The sequence below is a fragment of the Drosophila kikkawai genome, chromosome 2R (genome assembly GCF_030179895.1).
Source record: "Drosophila kikkawai strain 14028-0561.14 chromosome 2R, DkikHiC1v2, whole genome shotgun sequence".
Classification (NCBI taxonomy): domain Eukaryota; kingdom Metazoa; phylum Arthropoda; class Insecta; order Diptera; family Drosophilidae; genus Drosophila; species Drosophila kikkawai.
In genome coordinates this window covers 8,172,852-8,191,832 of record NC_091729.1, presented here as the reverse complement: position 1 = coordinate 8,191,832, position 18,981 = coordinate 8,172,852, and the positions used below count along the sequence as shown (strand labels likewise).

Below are 18,981 nucleotides of genomic sequence, written 5' to 3'. Positions count from 1 at the left end.
ATGCTGAAGGCTTCCAGAGCCTCCAGTGTCCGCCTCCAGTCCGCAGAGTTGAATGCGTTCCGGATGTCAAGAGTAACAACCAGGCAGTATTCCTTGGCGCCTTTTTTCCATCTCGCGCCAGCGATAGCGTTCGCGGCCAGGTTTGTGACCGTTTCAATGGCATCCAGGGTCGATCTCCTCTTCCGGAAGCCGAACTGGTTTGGCGCGAGCCCACCAGCGCGCTCTATCGCTGCCTCCAGCCTTACAACAATCATCTTCTCAAATACCTTCCCAATCGTATCCAGCAGACAGATGGGTCTGTACGAAGATGCCTCGCCCGCTGGCTTCCCCGGTTTCGGGAGAAGAAGAAGCTTCTGGCGCTTCCATCTCACTGGGAACGAGCCTTCCGCCAGGCACTTGTTGAACAAATCGGCGATCGCTTTGGCGTGCAGTGTGAGCAGCAGTTTGGCCGCCCTGTTAGGGATTGAATCAGGGCCTGGCGCCTTCTTGTTTTTGAGCGTCCTCGCTGACACTAAGATCTCCTGCTCCGAGACCGGGCATATCTCCATGGGCTCCCTGCTCACATGGAAGTTGAGCGGTTGCCCAGTCGGAAATAGCACCCGGACTATGCCTTCGAGAGCCTCAGGGTCCGTTGGCGCCTTGCTGCCAGCGCTCACTCGCTTTACGACTTTCTGGTAGGCCCCGCCCCATGGGTCCTTCTCCACGTCGTCGCATAGCTTAAGAAAGCACTCTCTCTTACTGGACTTTATCGCCTTCTTTAGGGCCGCCCTTGCGGTTCTGTAAGCCTCGCTGCGGGCTGGTAAGTTCGGAGAGCCGCGCGCTCTCTGGACTTTCCTCCTGGCTCGGAGGCAAGAGGAGCGGAGGTTTGCGATGTCATCGCTCCACCAGTACACCGGTGCGTGATGCTTCCGGAAAGATTTCCGCTTCTGCATACTTGCATTGCATGCACGCTCGACCGCGGCCGCCAGTTTGAGCGCAGCGTCGTTAGCGCTGTCCGTTTCGTCTGTGGCTAGGCCCGCTAAGGCGCTCGAGAACGCTTGGGCGTTGAGCGTGTCTTGCCGATATGCCTTATTTGCGCTGGGCGGGATCGTCCTGCTCGGTGAGTTCTCGCCGAGGGAGACGAGGATGGCCTCATGATCGCTGGCTGTATAGATCTCGCTGATCCTCCACCTGGCTAGGCAGGCTAGTGCACTGCTAGCGTAAGTGAGGTCTATAACGGACCCTGCTCCCGCTCTGTTGAAGGTATGCTGGGTACCCTCATTCAGCAGAGCAATATCCAGGGAGGCGAAGGCCTCCAGGATGATGCGGCCTCTGGCGTTGGTTGAGGGCGCCCCCCAATCCTGGGCCCAAGCGTTGAAGTCGCCGCCCACTAGTGTGTTGCTCCGTCCGCGGATGTCATCGCTGAGCTCGTCGATGATGCTGCTGAAGGCCTCCAGGGTGAGGCTTGGTGCCAGGTAGCAGCTGTACACCCACACCCCGCCTACTCTACCGCGAACGAAGCCATCCGCCGATCTGACGTCGGACATGTGAGCGGGTTCCCGCCCGCACATCCACAGCGCAGCTTTGCCAGTCCGGTCCATGGCCCAACCATGTGTGCTTGCAGCCTTGTATGGCTCGCTGAGCACCGCCACATCCACGTCCAGGTCGCGCACCGTCTGCATCAGCAGATCATGCGCTGCCCTGCAGTGATTCAGGTTCAGCTGAATCAACTGCATGGCGCGTTACGGGGGAAGGCGCCACTGCTACTGGAGCTCCTGGACGGGCAGCTTTTGCTGCCTGCCTGGTGCCTCGTCTCCTTCTTGCCGGAAGCAGCGCAGAGGAAGCATTTCGCCTCGTTGGGACACTTAGCGGCTTTGTGTCCCCTCTCCCCGCATTTTATGCAGCAGCCGCTCCGGTCGGTCGCGCTTCTGCAGTTTGCGGCCAGGTGGCCAGCCTCGAGACACCGGTAGCATCTTGGGGGGCCTGTCCTCTCCCTGATCGTGCAGGAAGTCCAGCCTATGCGTAGAGAACCTCTCTTAAGCACCGCCTTTGCCAGGGGGCACGGGAGGCTAATTACTGCCGTCTGTGACTCGGCATAGCCAGGGCGGAGGCTTCGCACTTTGACCTTGGCCCCATCCAAGCTGAATTGCTCCGCGATCGCGGCCACAATCTCGGGCTCTTTGGCTAGGGCGTCCAGCTCTCGGATCTCGAGCACAGAGACCTTTGAGTCCTCTGACATCGCCCGAACCTCCGCCGTTTCACCAAGCACCTGCGCTATGCTCGTTCGCATTGACGCTGCGCTCTCAGCGCTATTCTTCGCCACCTCTAGCAGAAGGTTTCCGTTGGTGGTTCGTCTAACCTTTTTGACGCAATTACCCAGGCCTGCAAGCTGGCTGTCGTCCCTTCTGGTGACCATGGCCAGGATTTCACTGTATGTCTTCCCTTTCGCAGCTATAATGACTGCGTCCGGGCGGGATCGATGAGGAGCCTCGAGTTTCTTGCGCCGCTTTTTCCTCGTGTAGGTTTTCCAGGCGCCTCCCTCGGCTTCTGGGCCTTCAGTCGCTGGGCCGGTTGGCTGCGGCGGGTTGGGTGCCCTGGATTTGGGCGCGCTGGCCGCGGGTGTCCCTCTTGCGGAAGTTTTCCCCTGCTTAGCAGCTTCAGCCGGCGTGGGGGCGCGCCGCAGGTTCTTCGCGCTCGAGTTGGCCGCCGTTACTTGCGATTTCTCTGTAGTGGTGGTCGGGGCTCGCCGCGCCTCCGTCTGTGTTGCGCCGTCCTTGCTCCAGACCTTGGGCGTCTGCTGTGCTGCGTCCCGCCTCTGAGTGCTCTCAATCTTGTTCCCGCCCTGGGAACAGTTGTGGCATGCTACTGCAGTTTCGGGTCGGTCCGTCTCCTCAGGTTTCCGAGCAGAGTTGAGCCACTCCCCTATGTCGGCTTGCAGGTCCTTCACCCTCGCCAGCTTGGTCTTCATAACCAAGGTTATGTGTCGGACCTGCTTGTTATTGATGTCGTCGAGGACATCATCCAGGATCTTTCCCAGCTCCGCAATGTTTTTGAGACACTGCGATTCCCTGCATCTCTTAGGTGGCGTATCTCGCTGAGAGCCTGCTGGGCTGGCGGCGTCCCGTGCCCTTTTGGGAGTTTGGGAGTCCGCATTCTCTCCTGCTGTCGGTACCGGAGCCTTGCTCGCTGGGAGGAGCGGGGATCTTAGAACCCTGCTGCTCCTTCTAAAGGCCATTGGACCGTCATCTTTCTCGTCGTCTTGGCTTGGCGTATTAACTACCGTGGCGGCCAAGTCAGCCACCGCCACGTCAGTGCTTGGGGGAATGTTTTTTAGGGCCTCCAGAATCCTTGCCCTGGCCGCGGGTTCTCCCGCGGGTGGATTTCCACATGTGTGGCTGCCACCTGGAGTATTCTCGTTTTGCGAAGACATTCCAATTTTGTTTGCATTTTGGCCCAATGCAAGGGCTGCATTTTATACCTCCTGCCAGGTATGTTTAACTGCCGGCCAATGTGGCTCAGACGCAGACCAGGTAGCCGCCCAATGTGGGTCAGACGCTGCCTGGGTTTGGGAGATTTGATGCAGCTAGAGCCTGCTGCCAGGTTTGTTCTTCTGCCGGCCAATGTGGCGCAGACGCAGATCACATAGCCGCCCATTATGGGACAGACGCTACGTGGAGGAGTGTGGAGGAAAGGCGAGTGCACTTATGGGGTCCCTCGATGGTCAGGGGTTTCCCCGAGACTTAGCAGGTGGGGGTTATACCGCCCCTGCTCGGTCGCCAGAGCCCCGATTTTAAAGGTGGACCGCAAAGCGGAGGGGTTGGCTGATGGTCGGCTCCTTGACCTTTACCACCATTTAATCCCCTGTGCGGGCCTTGATCACGAGTTCCGTGATGATCCCACTTCCTCGAGCCAAGGATCAGGAGCAGCAGCCCTAAAAGGTATGCTACCTCCTGGATCGGTGTTTGGCATGTACGTGCTGTAGCATGCAGCTTTCGTCAGCTAAGGTTTGCGCACCAGCGCCAACTGCTGGGTGGATCCTCTCAGCGCCACCTGGCGGCGGCGATGGGTTGCCAGACCGCTGCAGAACTGGGGGCTACCCAACACTGGATCGCAGCTGATCTGTCCATCAGCTGGCGTGACTGGCATGTGCTGCGGGGGCAGCCACATTTGCCGTGGAAGGAATATTGCACTGGACTGGAGGAGGCAACAACAATGGGGCAAGAAACTGGAAGGAATGCTCTCACCACTCTCGCCGCCGGCCCAAATCACAGGATTTGTAATTCGGATTTACTTGGTCATCCGTGGACATCCAAGGCTTGCCGCTGCAGGTGAGTGTTCCCCACTGCCTCACTCGTCCGGCCTGCACCCAGGTTCGTTGGGGACATGCCGCAGCTCACACACAACGCGGATTACGCGGGAGCGCCTCCGCGGTGCATCCGTACTCGGCAACTTCACTTTTACTCCCCCTGTGGTAAGAGACGTGACAGAGGCGGTACGGGTATGGACCCTCGGGGCTCTATTAAACAAGGTCGATATAAAAAAAATTTCCATGACACCACCGATCCGGAGCACACCGCCCAGTCCGGCCAACCAATGTCGAACAACGGCCGAACATCTATGGTGTGGCCCTCTTTATATAGGGCCTGTCGAGGTTTAGTGTGGCCGCCACTTTTGTACGCGATTATATCTTCTCGGTGTGACCGTCGCCAGCTTGAGCAAGTAAGATCGTAGGCGGGCGCGCCCATCTGATTTGAATTTGTGTGGGAGAATTTAATTTTTAAATTTCTCAAAATCTGTCGGATAGAATTCAATAAGATTTAATTTGAAATAAGAGCAACATTTTTTCGCTTCGACCGTGCAGTTGGCACATTTGTTGAGCATTGCAAACAAATTTTTTAAAGTTAGCGCCGAATTTAGATGGTGTTAGTTACCAGGAGTGCGTAGTACTACCGTCATCCTCCCCATAGAGTATAAAAATTGGATTTTTGACGGAATTTCCCCTCCCAAGAGAGTATAACAAATAGGATGTACGAAGACGCCGTCGCTGCTCGGGAGAGGAAGAAATTCTCGCCTTTTGATGGAATACTTCCTCCCCAGAGAGTATCAAAATTTGATATTGGAAGAAATTCTTCCTCCCCAGAGAGTACAAAAATAAATAAAATAAATCATTAAAACTTGTTTAACAATAATTTTTGTTTATATTTTTAATTATAGTTTATTAAGGAACGCGTTTTGTTTTTATACATATTATATAAAATAAGGAACGGAATTCAAATCTTAAAATAAATTAAAACTAAAAAATAAGAAATACAGAAAAAAAAATCAAAACTTTTTCCGAGGTAAAAACCGGAAAAAAAATTAAAACTTATTCCGAGGTCGGAATGTTGGGCTTAAATTTGTTTGCCTTCGACGTGGCCTTGTATACCCGCTGTTTGGCTTTTGCGAAGGCGTCGGGTACATTTTTTCATAGTCGCCAAAGCTGCGGCCCTCTGAGCGAGAAGATTCTACAAATGTCATTATCTTGCTGAAACCAAAAGTTCCCAGCTAACCCTAATTTTCTGGCACTTTCGTGCAAATTATCCTTTAAAATTTGCAGATAAGCGTTGTGATCCATGGTCGACTCGATAAACACGATAAACACCATCACACCGCCACCACCATGCTTTACTGTCGGAGCAACAGCACGTCCAGCGCGGTACCGCTCTTACGCCACACAATTTTTCGCCCTTTTATACCAAAAATACAGAATTTACTTTCGTCGCTGAATAGGACCTTGTTCCAGAACACTGCAGGCTCCCAGACAAATTTTTTGGCAAATGTACGATTACCGGAGCAGGCTTGATAGTCTTAATCAGGAAGTTCCTATAATATGGAACAGCGCGTATTATATAATAGACAGGATTTTGAAAACGCTATCGGCAAAGTTTTTCTAAATACATCAAAAGCACCACAACCTTTTACTGTGGACGAATTAGAAATCCTTTTGGATCTAACAAAGTTACTTGCCCCATTTGATACTGCTACGTGACAAGTATCTTCTAATACATTACTCCCCAGCCTCAGGTCGTGCATGGACTGGATCAATGTGGAGTCTTTGTACTACAGGGAGGAGCACCTGAAGTGCCACAAACAAGTTCTGGAAGCCATGAACAAGCATACGCGTTATAATGCAGGCCACGGCCACTATATCCCCGCAGTTGCTGAGCCTCATACTCAAACCCTTCCTGCGCTTTCGCCAGACCTGCTCGGTGCCTGTAGTGCTCAATAAAAACGTGGCCAGCAATGGCTACCTGAGTCCCCAGAAGCTGCTTGCCAGGCTCAAGTCCAACAACGAAAGCGAATGCAAGACGGAGCTGCGCAGCTGAGTTTTTCCGACAATGGCCTGGCTTCAATTCAGGAGAAGCGCAACTATCAGGAGCAAATTAAGCGCTTGGAGTGGAAGTACCTGGAAAATAAATCAGCTGTCCTGGAGGCAGCTCTAACTGCCTACGAAAGCAAGCTTTAGGAGCTGCAACGGCTCGAAGTGGCCGCAGTGGAGCACCACCAGCCCACACAGCACAATGCCATGTGGAACAAGGTGCCAGAAAATAATGATAAAGGAGCTCGAGGCAGGGGCTTTGGCTTCTGAGGGTCTACTTAAAAGTAAGTAAAAACAAGAAAGGAATCAAACTTCAGAGTATTTTTTATGTTTTCATTGGGTCGCTTGCTCCATGGTCTCCGATTGCTGCGGGGGCTCTGACGGCTCCAGGGGTTGAGGTTGGGGCTGCGGACGAAGCGCCTCCATCACAGACCGGCGGACTGTGCGTTGTTGGTCCACCGGGTAATTTCTCGCCACCAAAGCCACCCCCTCCCGCCGATTGGGGCCCTGTCCGCGTCCTCCCTCCTGGCCGCCACGACCAGCTCGGCCGCCACGGTCACGTTGGACGTCACGACCGCGATTTCCGACACGACCACGTTGGCCACCTTGGCCGTCACCGCCTTGTCCACCAATTGTTCAAAATTTTCATCTTAAAGAAATTAAATAAATAAAAATATCTTACCTTCGCTAGTAGGTAAGATTTAACGGCAACAGGAGTTTTGGAATGTTGCCAGAGCGGCGACAATTACACTTGTCGATCAGTCAGGGCTGCAGAAGGATATGAATAAAATTGGAAATAAAAAACAAATTTTCTTAACATCTACTGGCCTAATAGGGTCTTCCCACACAACATTAAAGCGCATTTAGCATCCGTTGAACAAATGCTCCATAAGGTTTTGCCGTTCCGAATTTTCCCAAATGGGCCGGCGCACAGTAGCGCCTCTCGAACGAAAGCTGTTGCAAAAATCGAAAAACTCATAATCTCCAAATCGATTTAAACCATAAGAAATCGACAGAGAATTTCCCAAGGATTCCGAATCTGTAACCAAAAAAATTTTCAAATTTTTTTTGAGGAAGATATGAGCATTCAAAGTCGAAATTGTTTTCCGTGTATGCGTCATACAACACTATGACTACGCACTGCGTGTATCTTTCCTGAATCAGAATCCGTTTAGAAAGTCTGCGTCCAGCTGCGACTCTGGCATTGCGAAGCAAAACACTGAAACAACTCAGGGTAAAATATACCAAAATACGGACACAATTTCATACAAACCACACTGGTCCCAAAGTCCAAAATTTGTGCAGTAATTAGAAAAATGGAGATATACGCTTGAAACTTGGTACAGTTAATGGTTGTTGGATATAAAAAGCCTGTGGAAAAATTTTTTGCGATCGGGCCACGCCTTCCTTACCTCCCCTTATAAACAACAAAATTACTCATACGTCCGTTTGTCAATTGATATTGCTTTCAGTTTTACATGGCTTATATTTTAGTTTCTTATCAGAAAATAAATATTTTAAATGAAAAAATAACTAAAATAGGAAATGAGGAAAGTTTTCGGCTAATTTTATTTATTTTTTTTATCACATATATTTATTAAATTAATCATTTTCTACATCTAAATCAAAAGAATAGTCATTAGTAAATTCAGTTGTGTCCAAGTCATCTCCATCATCAAATCATCAAATGTATCTGGTATACAATCTTCAAAATATTGTTTGTACAAACTTTGGCCAGTTGAACCGTCAAATCCATAACTGGCAATTAATTTCATATTACAAATATTTGGATAAACATCAAATATGTCTTTTTGTAATTGTAATATACGTTCGACAGTGTGATTAAGCATGTTTTGTAGTGAAACAGAAGCGACAGACTCCGTAATATTTATTCCTTTAGGCCTGCACTTATCTTTTGCAGCGATAATTTTTTTGTAGCTCGGATAAATGTCGCAATTCCTGCATTTACTTTGCAGCCTCATGCTCATATACTGTTTTTTTGTAAAGCCGTTTTCAATTAAAAAGTCTAAGGCTTCTTCTGGAGTGAACGGTACAGGCTCTGCTTTGGAAGATACTTCCTCATCGGTCAATCGCGCCTATTTTGCAGCCAAGTTTGCTGCATGAGCAAGAAGATTAACGTCGTTATTATTTTTAGATGAAAGATCGGCAGCTAATCTTTGCTTTAATCGGCAACTTCCTGCATCATAGTTTAGTCGTGGGCGTCCTGCATTTTTGGGGGCCTCTTCCATAAAATCAGATGGTAATAATTTGATTTTGAAACGTAATGCGAGCCAATTTTCATGCTTCTTCTTAAGTCTTGAAACATCCCGGTTACAATTGTCTAACCGTGTTTTTAATGCAGCAAGAAAGTTTGCTATTTTCTTGTCTATTGAGTTCTTTATATGTTCCTTTAATGTTTTAATAATATGCTGCAGCACAAAATCATAAATACTTTTATTTTCACGACCATTTGCCAGCCAAACCTCTACCATTTCAGCATAGCTCAAATCGATGTTGTCTGTCAAAAAACAATATTTCATGGAATCGGGCAAAAACGGGCAAAAAAAATTAGTGTAATCAAAAAATATATATGTTAAAGATAACATCTGTATCAATAGTTTCTTAAATACGATTAAATACTATATACCTTTATTCCACGGAACACGACAAAAGTTAGTTATTAATAAAGAAATTACACATATAACAAATATTGCAATATTACATAATATTTCACATACTTGCACAATTATCATCCATTTTTAATTATTGCAATCGAGATATTAGATTTTACACAATTTGTTTTCAAACTTTGCATTAATTTCACGAGAAAGCAATGCCAAAGTTTGCGGTAAACGATTAGCTGATTTCCAGGGCTGCCAGCGATCGCAGGGATGCAATTTCAATTGAAACTCTATTATTTTCAATTGCCCTGAATATTACTCTATCGCAATAAAATATTGTTTTTGCCCAACTCTTAAAAAAAAAAATTGGATTCTTGCACAAATTTTGTACTTTGGGACCAGTGTGCAAACCAACAAAAAAAAAAACTAACTGTAGCGCTCACGGTTCTGTGGCGGTTAAACATAGAACAAAAAAAAATTTTTTTTTTCAGTTTTCAAATTATTTTTATTTAAGCAAATATATTAAAATAAAGATAAAAAATTAAATAAAAAATATTTTTAAAAAATTGTCTTCATTGAGAAAAAAATATTTCTTCACTTTGATACCCTTTAAAAAGGCGAATGAGTGGGCGTGGCAGATTTTCCAATACATATGTTAATTTTACAATAATTACCTATAAAATGGCGTTTAAATTATTTAGTTATCTTGTTTTGTTCAAAAGTTATGATTTTTGCAACGTAAAATGAGAAAAGGCGCTACTGTGCGGCGTTAGTTCAGCATTAAAATCTAACCACGGTTTGTTTGGCGATAGTTAGGCGATAGTTCTTCGGTGCAACTCTGAAAATTTGACCATCACTACGAAAATGTATACACACTTGGCGAGAAACAAATGAGACATGGAATTTAAAACGTGGCGCCAAAGCTAAAAGCATGCCCAAAATAGATGTTGGCGTTTTTTCTGTATATTCTTGCCCCAATATGTCCCCAATTGTTACTATTTAATATAAACCGCCTACCTCTACCTAATTTAAAGATTTTGGATGCCTATACCACCTATAGACACTCTTCGGGGAATTTGCTCTTTGTTAGAGAAAAATCATTAGAAAAACTAAAATTCCTTGTCATTTAATTCATTTAAATTTATTGCGGATAAATTCTGACGCAATCTGTGCCTTTTGCTGTTGTACAACAGCCAAAATAGTTGGTAAATGCTCCGTTTCAAATTTGCAACTGCCAATTCGACCGCCTTTGTTTACGTTTTCATGAGCCACAGCTGATCGATCAGTTGTTCGGATGCTAAATGCGCATTAATGTTGTGTGGGAACACGAGTTTCACATTTGTGAAAAATCCCAAACGTTCCTCACAAATGCGCTGTGTGGGAAGACAGTATAAACGTTTGGATATTTTTACCAAAATTACTTTAGAATTTTCGCTGTGGCTCAGTGTACAGTGTGTGTTGGTACACGCCCAAAAAAAGCGCTACTTGTACCCAAATAATAATCGAAAAAACAAGAAAAATGGATTTTGTGCTAAACGACCGAACGGATTTTGATGAAATATGGATTAAAATATTTAGAAAAACGATGTCGTTTATGAAACAATCTTCCTTTTGCATAAGTCGTACTCGTACCATAAATATATAATCAAATTTAATGATATATAGGCAGCCAGGGCTGCCGTATACATATATTATTCGCTTGGTGCATATATGTAAATAAATAGAAAAAAGGGGTTTTCTCCTGAACGACTGAAGGGAATTTGATAAAGCACATACCAATTTTTGTAGAATGACAATGTCGTTTATTGAGCATTCATAATTAATACTGTCTTCCCACACAGCGCATTTGCAGAAACGGTAGGCCTCACAAAATCTCTAAAATAAAGCAGAGGTAGGCGTTTTATTTAAATAGTAACAATTGGGGACACTTTGGGGCAAGACAACTATTTTGGGCATGCTTGTAGCTTTGGCGCCACATTTTAAATTCCATATTTCATTTGTTCCTTGCCAAGTTTGTTTATAGGGTCTTCCCACACACCGTCAAAGCGCATTCACCGTCCGTTGAAGTAACTGCCCATAAGGTTTTGCCGTTCCGAATATTCTCAAATGGACCGCGGTTAGAACGCATTAAAATCTAACCACGGTTTGTTTGACGATAGTTAGGCGATAGTTTTTCGGTGCAAATCTGATTTCTTCTTCTTAACTGTGCAAATTTGACCAACACTACGAAAAATGTAAACAAAGTTGGCGAGGAACAATTGAAAAATCAAATTTAAAATGTGGCGCGAAAGCTACAATCATACCCAAAATAGTGGTTGGTGTTTTTCTGTATATTCTTGCCCCAAAATGTCACCAATTGTTACCATTTAATATAAACCGCCTTCCTGTTCCTTATTTTAAAGATTTTTGATGCCTATACCACCTATACACACTCATCGGGGAATTTGCTCTTTGTTGGAGAAAAATCATTAGAGAAACTCAAATTCCTCGTCATCTAATTCATTTTAAGTTAGTGCGGATAAAATCTGACGCAATCTGTGCTTTTGCTGTTATTAAACAGCCTAAATAGTTGATAAACTATTCATTTTACTCCCACATCGTCCGCTTTAGCCATCTTTGTTTACTTTTTCATGAATTGTAATTATTGGGAATTTATGGGAAATTTAAAAAAATTTCTTGTTCATGACAAAATCCATAATTTCAAATGTGCCAAGAAACTTCAAGAGAGAGCGAAAGGCAAACAGTCGAGAACTTTTTTTTGTATTCCGTCTAGCACCCCGCTCAGGAAATACTAAAAGTGTGCCCTCACATAATCCCCTAACGCCATGTTATTTTCTAGTATTTTATTTTTGCGTCTCCGTACAGACATTTAAATCAGTGCTTACGAACAGCTGATTCTCGCTCTCTCTCACTGTTTTAAGACAGTGTTTGGTCCTCTTATACCGTGCTTAAAACCAAAACATCTAGATAAACCAAATTAAGGGGAAATTTAATCTTTTTGAGATTTTTTAGGAGGAACCCTATTTTACATCTGACAACACTGGGCTCAACGCTCACTGGGTTATTGTGCAGTCTCGTAAAAAATAACAAGGAACAAAAAACAAATTGGTCAAACTTGGACTTTATTGCTTTGCAAACCAGATGAGGTATGTGGAATGTGTGACCTTGTAAACAAGTTTCCAGCAAAAGAAAACCAAAACGTTGTGGACATGGAAGTGCTTTCGTCGATCACATAAGGAGACTTGGGGTAAGTCTGTACATATGTACATATGATTTTTCATACATACGTATGTACATACATGTATGTATGTAGCTTGAACAATAATAGTAAATGGTGTCTTATTTTGTGATTCCTTGAAACTCGAATCGCATTGATTTCTTTTAACAAGTTGTTGTGTGTGTGTCAATTGGTATTCTGCCAGTTTTTACAATTAGATAAACTTATATTTTTATTGGATTAGAGAAATAGTGCATATGCATGAATTTCTAGAATTTTCTTTTAATAGTGTATGTTTATATGTACAGTGGTTTACAGCTTATTATACCTACACCTAATTTCCGATTTAAAAACGCTATAACTTCCGAGCCATAAGTGCAATTGACAAAAATGGTAAAAATATAGTTAAGTGTTAGTTAGTTATAGTGGTAAAAAATATAGTTTCATTTATTCATTTTGGCCAACAACTTCTAAAATAAATAATAAAAACTAGGAATACTGCTTATTTCAATGTCACAGCTTTTTTGTGCCAGGTCTTTGATTAATTAATAGAAAATTATACAACGTTTTTTTTTAAATTTTAATATTTAGTATGTCCGCCCTTTTGATCAACAACAGATCTAAATCAATACAGAATTGATAAATTTTTTTTTTTTTTTTTTGTATTCACTGTGTACATAATTCTAAATTAGGCTTTTGGTTTCTGATGGGATTTTAGCCCGTTCCTCAAGTAAAGCCGTTGTTAAATCATTTCTTTTTTTTCAAATTTTACGTTCCCGAATTTGGAGTCCATTGTAGACTTGCGATGATCTTATGAACTGGCCAATTCACTTTTCAATTACAATTTTCTTCATTATGACATTAGCGTATTAATTAGAGATTTCATTAAGGATTTGACAGCGCTATAGCGTTTTACACAACTGCGAGCAAGATGACTATATGTCACTTTAATGCATTAGTCGGACGACTATATCATTTAGCTGACATAGAAACGATCGGAAAATTAATAGAAAAAAATTATAACTACGTTGTTTTTCAACGTATTTTAATCTACTTTGAGATATGAGCTGTTGGTATTATTTCAGAATTTTGGTATACATTTTATGAAAATCGGACAACTATTTATATCTGCCATACAAGCGATTGGTAAATTTAGAGAAAATGTAAAGCTGGAACTGTAAACATAATAAGTATAGGTAAAATGTAATGAAACTCTGTTTTGTGTTTTCAGCATTTTATTTATCCTATGTATAGATATACAAATTTTATATATTTTCTTATTAATTATTAAACCAGAATGGCTCGATTCTTAATGATCCAATTGCAATCTGCAAGGGTATACAAACTTCGGCGTGAACAAGTTAGCTTTCTTTCTTGTTTAAACCAGCGATGGGCACGAGATCTAACGGTTTGAGCAGCAGCTCGCTGAAAAAAAAAAAAAACAACAACAACCCCCAGCGTTGCGAACCGTCGCACCCACGCGACACACAGAATGTGCGAGCCGAGAAAATACACTGACAAAAACTTTTTGAGTAGATCAATATCTTCAGCCATTTTTACGTGCATTTATGTCCGCCTAAGAAAAACGACTGCAAAAGAAATCCAAACTTTTTTCTTTAGTGCAGAAGTCAACGCCAGCCGCGCAGGTCCCTTTAAAATTGTTCTTGTTTTTGGGACGATGTGCGAGTTCGGGTCGCTTGTGTTTTGTTGTTGCAAACTCGGGATCGCGGCGATGGGCTCGCTACCTGCGCCAAAGGTCAGTGTGGTTGTTTTTGTAAATCTTCACGGTTCGCTGGTCGCGAGCACTGCACTTGTGCGTCTGCAATTGTGCGACATGCTGGCGCCTCCGAAAAAAGATAACGGTTTGAGCAGCGTGAGCAAATTGAGCCACTGCGTGCCCATCGCTGGTTTAAACCATAAAATATTTTTGCTCTGAGGGTGAAATATACATTTTGGTTAAGCAGCAAGCAAAACAATGAATTTCCCCCTATCCCAAAGCAAAAGGGCCACCCCCAGCCCTGTGTGTGAGATACTTGTCTTAAAGGTGCAGATACAAATAAATCGCCTTCGAGTAGCATGGCCGAAAGGTGCCATAAGGGTCCAGTTAAGACCTGCGACTTTCGCCAACGACCATACCACGCTGAATACATCGGTTCTCGTCCGATCACCGAAATTAAGCAGCGTCGGGCGCGGTTAGTACTTAGATGGGGGACCGCTTGGGAACACCGCGTGTTGTTGGCATCGTCAACAACTTTTTGCCTTTTGCCGCTTCTCCGCACTTGCGCTTTTCCCTCGCAGGGAGTATCTTTTATTTGTATTTTTCTAATTTATACCAATTTCTAAATATTATTTCGCAACAAAAAAAAAACATTTTCTTTGCCATAATCCATAAAATATTTTTGCTCTGAGGGTGAAATATACATTTTGGTTAAGCAGCAACCAAAACAATGAATTTCCCCCTATCCCAAAGCAAAAGGGCCACCCCCAGCCCTGTGTCTGAGATACTTGTCTTAAAGGTGCAGATACAAATAAATCGCCTTCGAGTAGCATGGCCGAAAGGTGCCATAAGGGTCCAGTTAAGACCTGCGACTTTCGCCAACGACCATACCACGCTGAATACATCGGTTCTCGTCCGATCACCGAAATTAAGCAGCGTCGGGCGCGGTTAGTACTTAGATGGGGGACCGCTTGGGAACACCGCGTGTTGTTGGCATCGTCAACAACTTTTTGCCTTTTGCCGCTTCTCCGCACTTGCGCTTTTCCCTCGCAGGGAGTATCTTTTATTTGTATTTTTCTAATTTATACCAATTTCTAAATATTATTTTGCAAAAAAAACATTTTCTTTGCCATAATCCATAAAATATTTTTGCTCTGAGGGTGAAATATACATTTTGGTTAAGCAGCAAGCAAAACAATGAATTTCCCCCTATCCCAAAGCAAAAGGGCCACCCCCAGCCCTGTGTCTGAGATACTTGTCTCAAAGGTGCAGATACAAATAAATCGCCTTCGAGTAGCATGGCCGAAAGGTGCCATAAGGGTCCAGTTAAGACCTGCGACTTTCGCCAACGACCATACCACGCTGAATACATCGGTTCTCGTCCGATCACCGAAATTAAGCAGCGTCGGGCGCGGTTAGTACTTAGATGGGGGACCGCTTGGGAACACCGCGTGTTGTTGGCATCGTCAACAACTTTTTGCCTTTTGCCGCTTCTCCGCACTTGCGCTTTTCCCTCGCAGGGAGTATCTTTTATTTGTATTTTTCTAATTTATACCAATTTCTAAATATTATTTCGCAACAAAAAAAAACATTTTCTGTGCCATAAACCATAAAATATTTTTGCTCTGAGGGTGAAATATACATTTTGGTTAAGCAGCAAGGAAAACCATGAATTTCCCCCTATCCCAAAGCAAAAGGGCCACCCCCAGCCCTGTGTCTGAGATACTTGTCTCAAAGGTGCAGATACAAATAAATCGCCTTCGAGTAGCATGGCCGAAAGGTGCCATAAGGGTCCAGTTAAGACCTGCGACTTTCGCCAACGACCATACCACGCTGAATACATCGGTTCTCGTCCGATCACCGAAATTAAGCAGCGTCGGGCGCGGTTAGTACTTAGATGGGGGACCGCTTGGGAACACCGCGTGTTGTTGGCATCGTCAACAACTTTTTGCCCTTTGCCGCTTCTCCGCACTTGCGCTTTTCCCTCGCAGGGAGTATCTTTTATTTGTATTTTTCTAATTTATACCAATTTCTAAATATTATTTCGCAACAAAAAAAAACATTTTCTTTGCCATAAACCATAAAATATTTTTGCTCTGAGGTTGAAATATACATTTTGGTTAAGCAGCAAGCAAAACAATGAATTTCCCCCTATCCCAAAGCAAAAGGGCCACCCCCAGCCCTGTGTCTGAGATACTTGTCTCAAAGGTGCAGATACAAATAAATCGCCTTCGAGTAGCATGGCCGAAAGGTGCCATAAGGGTCCAGTTAAGACCTGCGACTTTCGCCAACGACCATACCACGCTGAATACATCGGTTCTCGTCCGATCACCGAAATTAAGCAGCGTCGGGCGCGGTTAGTACTTAGATGGGGGACCGCTTGGGAACACCGCGTGTTGTTGGCATCGTCAACAACTTTTTGCCTTTTGCCGCTTCTCCGCACTTGCGCTTTTCCCTCGCAGGGAGTATCTTTTATTTGTATTTTTCTAATTTATACCAATTTCTAAATATTATTTCGCAACAAAAAAAAACATTTTCTTTGCCATAAACCATAAAATATTTTTGCTCTGAGGTTGAAATATACATTTTGGTTAAGCAGCAAGCAAAACAATGAATTTCCCCCTATCCCAAAGCAAAAGGGCCACCCCCAGCCCTGTGTCTGAGATACTTGTCTCAAAGGTGCAGATACAAATAAATCGCCTTCGAGTAGCATGGCCGAAAGGTGCCATAAGGGTCCAGTTAAGACCTGCGACTTTCGCCAACGACCATACCACGCTGAATACATCGGTTCTCGTCCGATCACCGAAATTAAGCAGCGTCGGGCGCGGTTAGTACTTAGATGGGGGACCGCTTGGGAACACCGCGTGTTGTTGGCATCGTCAACAACTTTTTGCCTTTTGCCGCTTCTTCGCACTTGCGCTTTTCCCTCGCAGGGAGTAACTTTTATTTGTATTTTTCTAATTTATACCAATTTCTAAATATTATTTTGCAAAAAAAACATTTTCTTTGCCATAATCCATAAAATATTTTTGCTCTGAGGGTGAAATATACATTTTGGTTAAGCAGCAAGCAAAACAATGAATTTCCCCCTATCCCAAAGCAAAAGGGCCACCCCCAGCCCTGTGTCTGAGATACTTGTCTCAAAGGTGCAGATACAAATAAATCGCCTTCGAGTAGCATGGCCGAAAGGTGCCATAAGGGTCCAGTTAAGACCTGCGACTTTCGCCAACGACCATACCACGCTGAATACATCGGTTCTCGTCCGATCACCGAAATTAAGCAGCGTCGGGCGCGGTTAGTACTTAGATGGGGGACCGCTTGGGAACACCGCGTGTTGTTGGCATCGTCAACAACTTTTTGCCTTTTGCCGCTTCTCCGCACTTGCGCTTTTCCCTCGCAGGGAGTAACTTTTATTTGTATTTTTCTAATTTATACCAATTTCTAAATATTATTTTGCAAAAAAAACATTTTCTTTGCCATAATCCATAAAATATTTTTGCTCTGAGGGTGAAATATACATTTTGGTTAAGCAGCAAGCAAAACAATGAATTTCCCCCTATTCCAAAGCAAAAGGGCCACCCCCAGCCCTGTGTCTGAGATACTTGTCTCAAAGGTGCAGATACAAATAAATCGCCTTCGAGTAGCATGGCCGAAAGGTGCCATAAGGGTCCAGTTAAGACCTGCGACTTTCGCCAACGACCATACCACGCTGAATACATCGGTTCTCGTCCGATCACCGAAATTAAGCAGCGTCGGGCGCGGTTAGTACTTAGATGGGGGACCGCTTGGGAACACCGCGTGTTGTTGGCATCGTCAACAACTTTTTGCCTTTTGCCGCTTCTCCGCACTTGCGCTTTTCCCTCGCAGGGAGTAACTTTTATTTGTATTTTTCTAATTTATACCAATTTCTAAATATTATTTTGCAAAAAAAACATTTTCTTTGCCATAATCCATAAAATATTTTTGCTCTGAGGGTGAAATATACATTTTGGTTAAGCAGCAAGCAAAACAATGAATTTCCCCCTATCCCAAAGCAAAAGGGCCACCCCCAGCCCTGTGTCTGAGATACTTGTCTCAAAGGTGCAGATACAAATAAATCGCCTTCGAGTAGCATGGCCGAAAGGTGCCATAAGGGTCCAGTTAAGACCTGCGACTTTCGCCAACGACCATACCACGCTGAATACATCGGTTCTCGTCCGATCACCGAAATTAAGCAGCGTCGGGCGCGGTTAGTACTTAGATGTGGGACCGCTTGGCAACACCGCGTGTTGTTGGCATCGTCAACAACTTTTTGCCTTTTGCCGCTTCTCCGCACTTGCGCTTTTCCCTCGCAGGGAGTATCTTTTATTTGTATTTTTCTAATTTATACCAATTTCTAAATATTATTTCGCAACAAAAAAAAACATTTTCTTTGCCATAAACCATAAAATATTTTTGCTCTGAGGTTGAAATATACATTTTGGTTAAGCAGCAAGCAAAACAATGAATTTCCCCCTATCCCAAAGCAAAAGGGCCACCCCCAGCCCTGTGTGTGAGATACTTGTCTTAAAGGTGCAGATACAAATAAATCGCCTTCGAGTAGCATGGCCGAAAGGTGCCATAAGGGTCCAGTTAAGACCTGCGACTTTCGCCAACGACCATACCACGCTGAATACATCGGTTCTCGTCCGATCACCGAAATTAAGCAGCGTCGGGCGCGGTTAGTACTTAGATGGGGGACCGCTTGGGATCACCGCGTGTTGTTGGCATCGTCAACAACTTTTTGCCTTTTGCCGCTTCTCCGCACTTGCGCTTTTCCCTCGCAGGGATTATCTTTTATTTGTATTTTTCTAATTTATACCAATTTCTAAATATTATTTCGCAACAAAAACACAATTTCTGTGCCATAAACCAGAAAATATTTTTGCTCTGAGGTTGAAATATACATTTTGGTTAAGCAGCAACCAAAACAATGAATTTCCCCCTATCCCAAAGCAAAAGGGCCACCCCCAGCCCTGTGTCTGAGATACTTGTCTCAAAGGTGCAGATACAAATAAATCACCTTCGAGTAGCATGGCCGAAAGGTGCCATAAGGGTCCAGTTAAGACCT

General features: G+C 44.3%; 1 protein-coding gene, 9 non-coding genes and 1 pseudogene across 11 annotated transcripts in view; all 11 read left to right on the top strand.

The window, feature by feature from the left end:
• Window positions 1-11,563: 11,563 nt before the first annotated feature.
• The window catches only part of LOC108086193 (uncharacterized), a 101,971-nt gene continuing 94,553 nt past the window's right edge, over window positions 11,564-18,981 (top strand). For both annotated transcript variants that reach the window (XR_011444652.1, XM_041777031.2), the window contains exon 1: window positions 11,564-12,205. The gene's annotated coding sequence lies outside the window, so the exon portion shown is untranslated. The remainder of the gene's footprint in view (window positions 12,206-18,981) is intronic.
• LOC121503023 (5S ribosomal RNA) lies at window positions 14,298-14,416 on the top strand. Its single transcript, XR_005991216.1, has one exon. It is a non-coding gene; the product is annotated as a 5S ribosomal RNA (ribosomal RNA).
• On the top strand, window positions 14,770-14,888 carry LOC121503035 (5S ribosomal RNA). The gene has a single exon (XR_005991220.1). It is a non-coding gene; the product is annotated as a 5S ribosomal RNA (ribosomal RNA).
• On the top strand, window positions 15,237-15,355 carry LOC121503046 (5S ribosomal RNA). The gene has a single exon (XR_005991231.1). It is a non-coding gene; the product is annotated as a 5S ribosomal RNA (ribosomal RNA).
• On the top strand, window positions 15,708-15,826 carry LOC121503057 (5S ribosomal RNA). The gene has a single exon (XR_005991242.1). It is a non-coding gene; the product is annotated as a 5S ribosomal RNA (ribosomal RNA).
• LOC121503069 (5S ribosomal RNA) lies at window positions 16,179-16,297 on the top strand. The gene has a single exon (XR_005991254.1). It is a non-coding gene; the product is annotated as a 5S ribosomal RNA (ribosomal RNA).
• Window positions 16,650-16,768, top strand: LOC121503074 (5S ribosomal RNA). The gene has a single exon (XR_005991259.1). It is a non-coding gene; the product is annotated as a 5S ribosomal RNA (ribosomal RNA).
• Window positions 17,117-17,235, top strand: LOC121503075 (5S ribosomal RNA). The gene has a single exon (XR_005991261.1). It is a non-coding gene; the product is annotated as a 5S ribosomal RNA (ribosomal RNA).
• On the top strand, window positions 17,584-17,702 carry LOC121503076 (5S ribosomal RNA). Its single transcript, XR_005991262.1, has one exon. It is a non-coding gene; the product is annotated as a 5S ribosomal RNA (ribosomal RNA).
• LOC121503031 (5S ribosomal RNA) lies at window positions 18,051-18,169 on the top strand (annotated as a pseudogene).
• LOC121503018 (5S ribosomal RNA) lies at window positions 18,522-18,640 on the top strand. The gene has a single exon (XR_005991211.1). It is a non-coding gene; the product is annotated as a 5S ribosomal RNA (ribosomal RNA).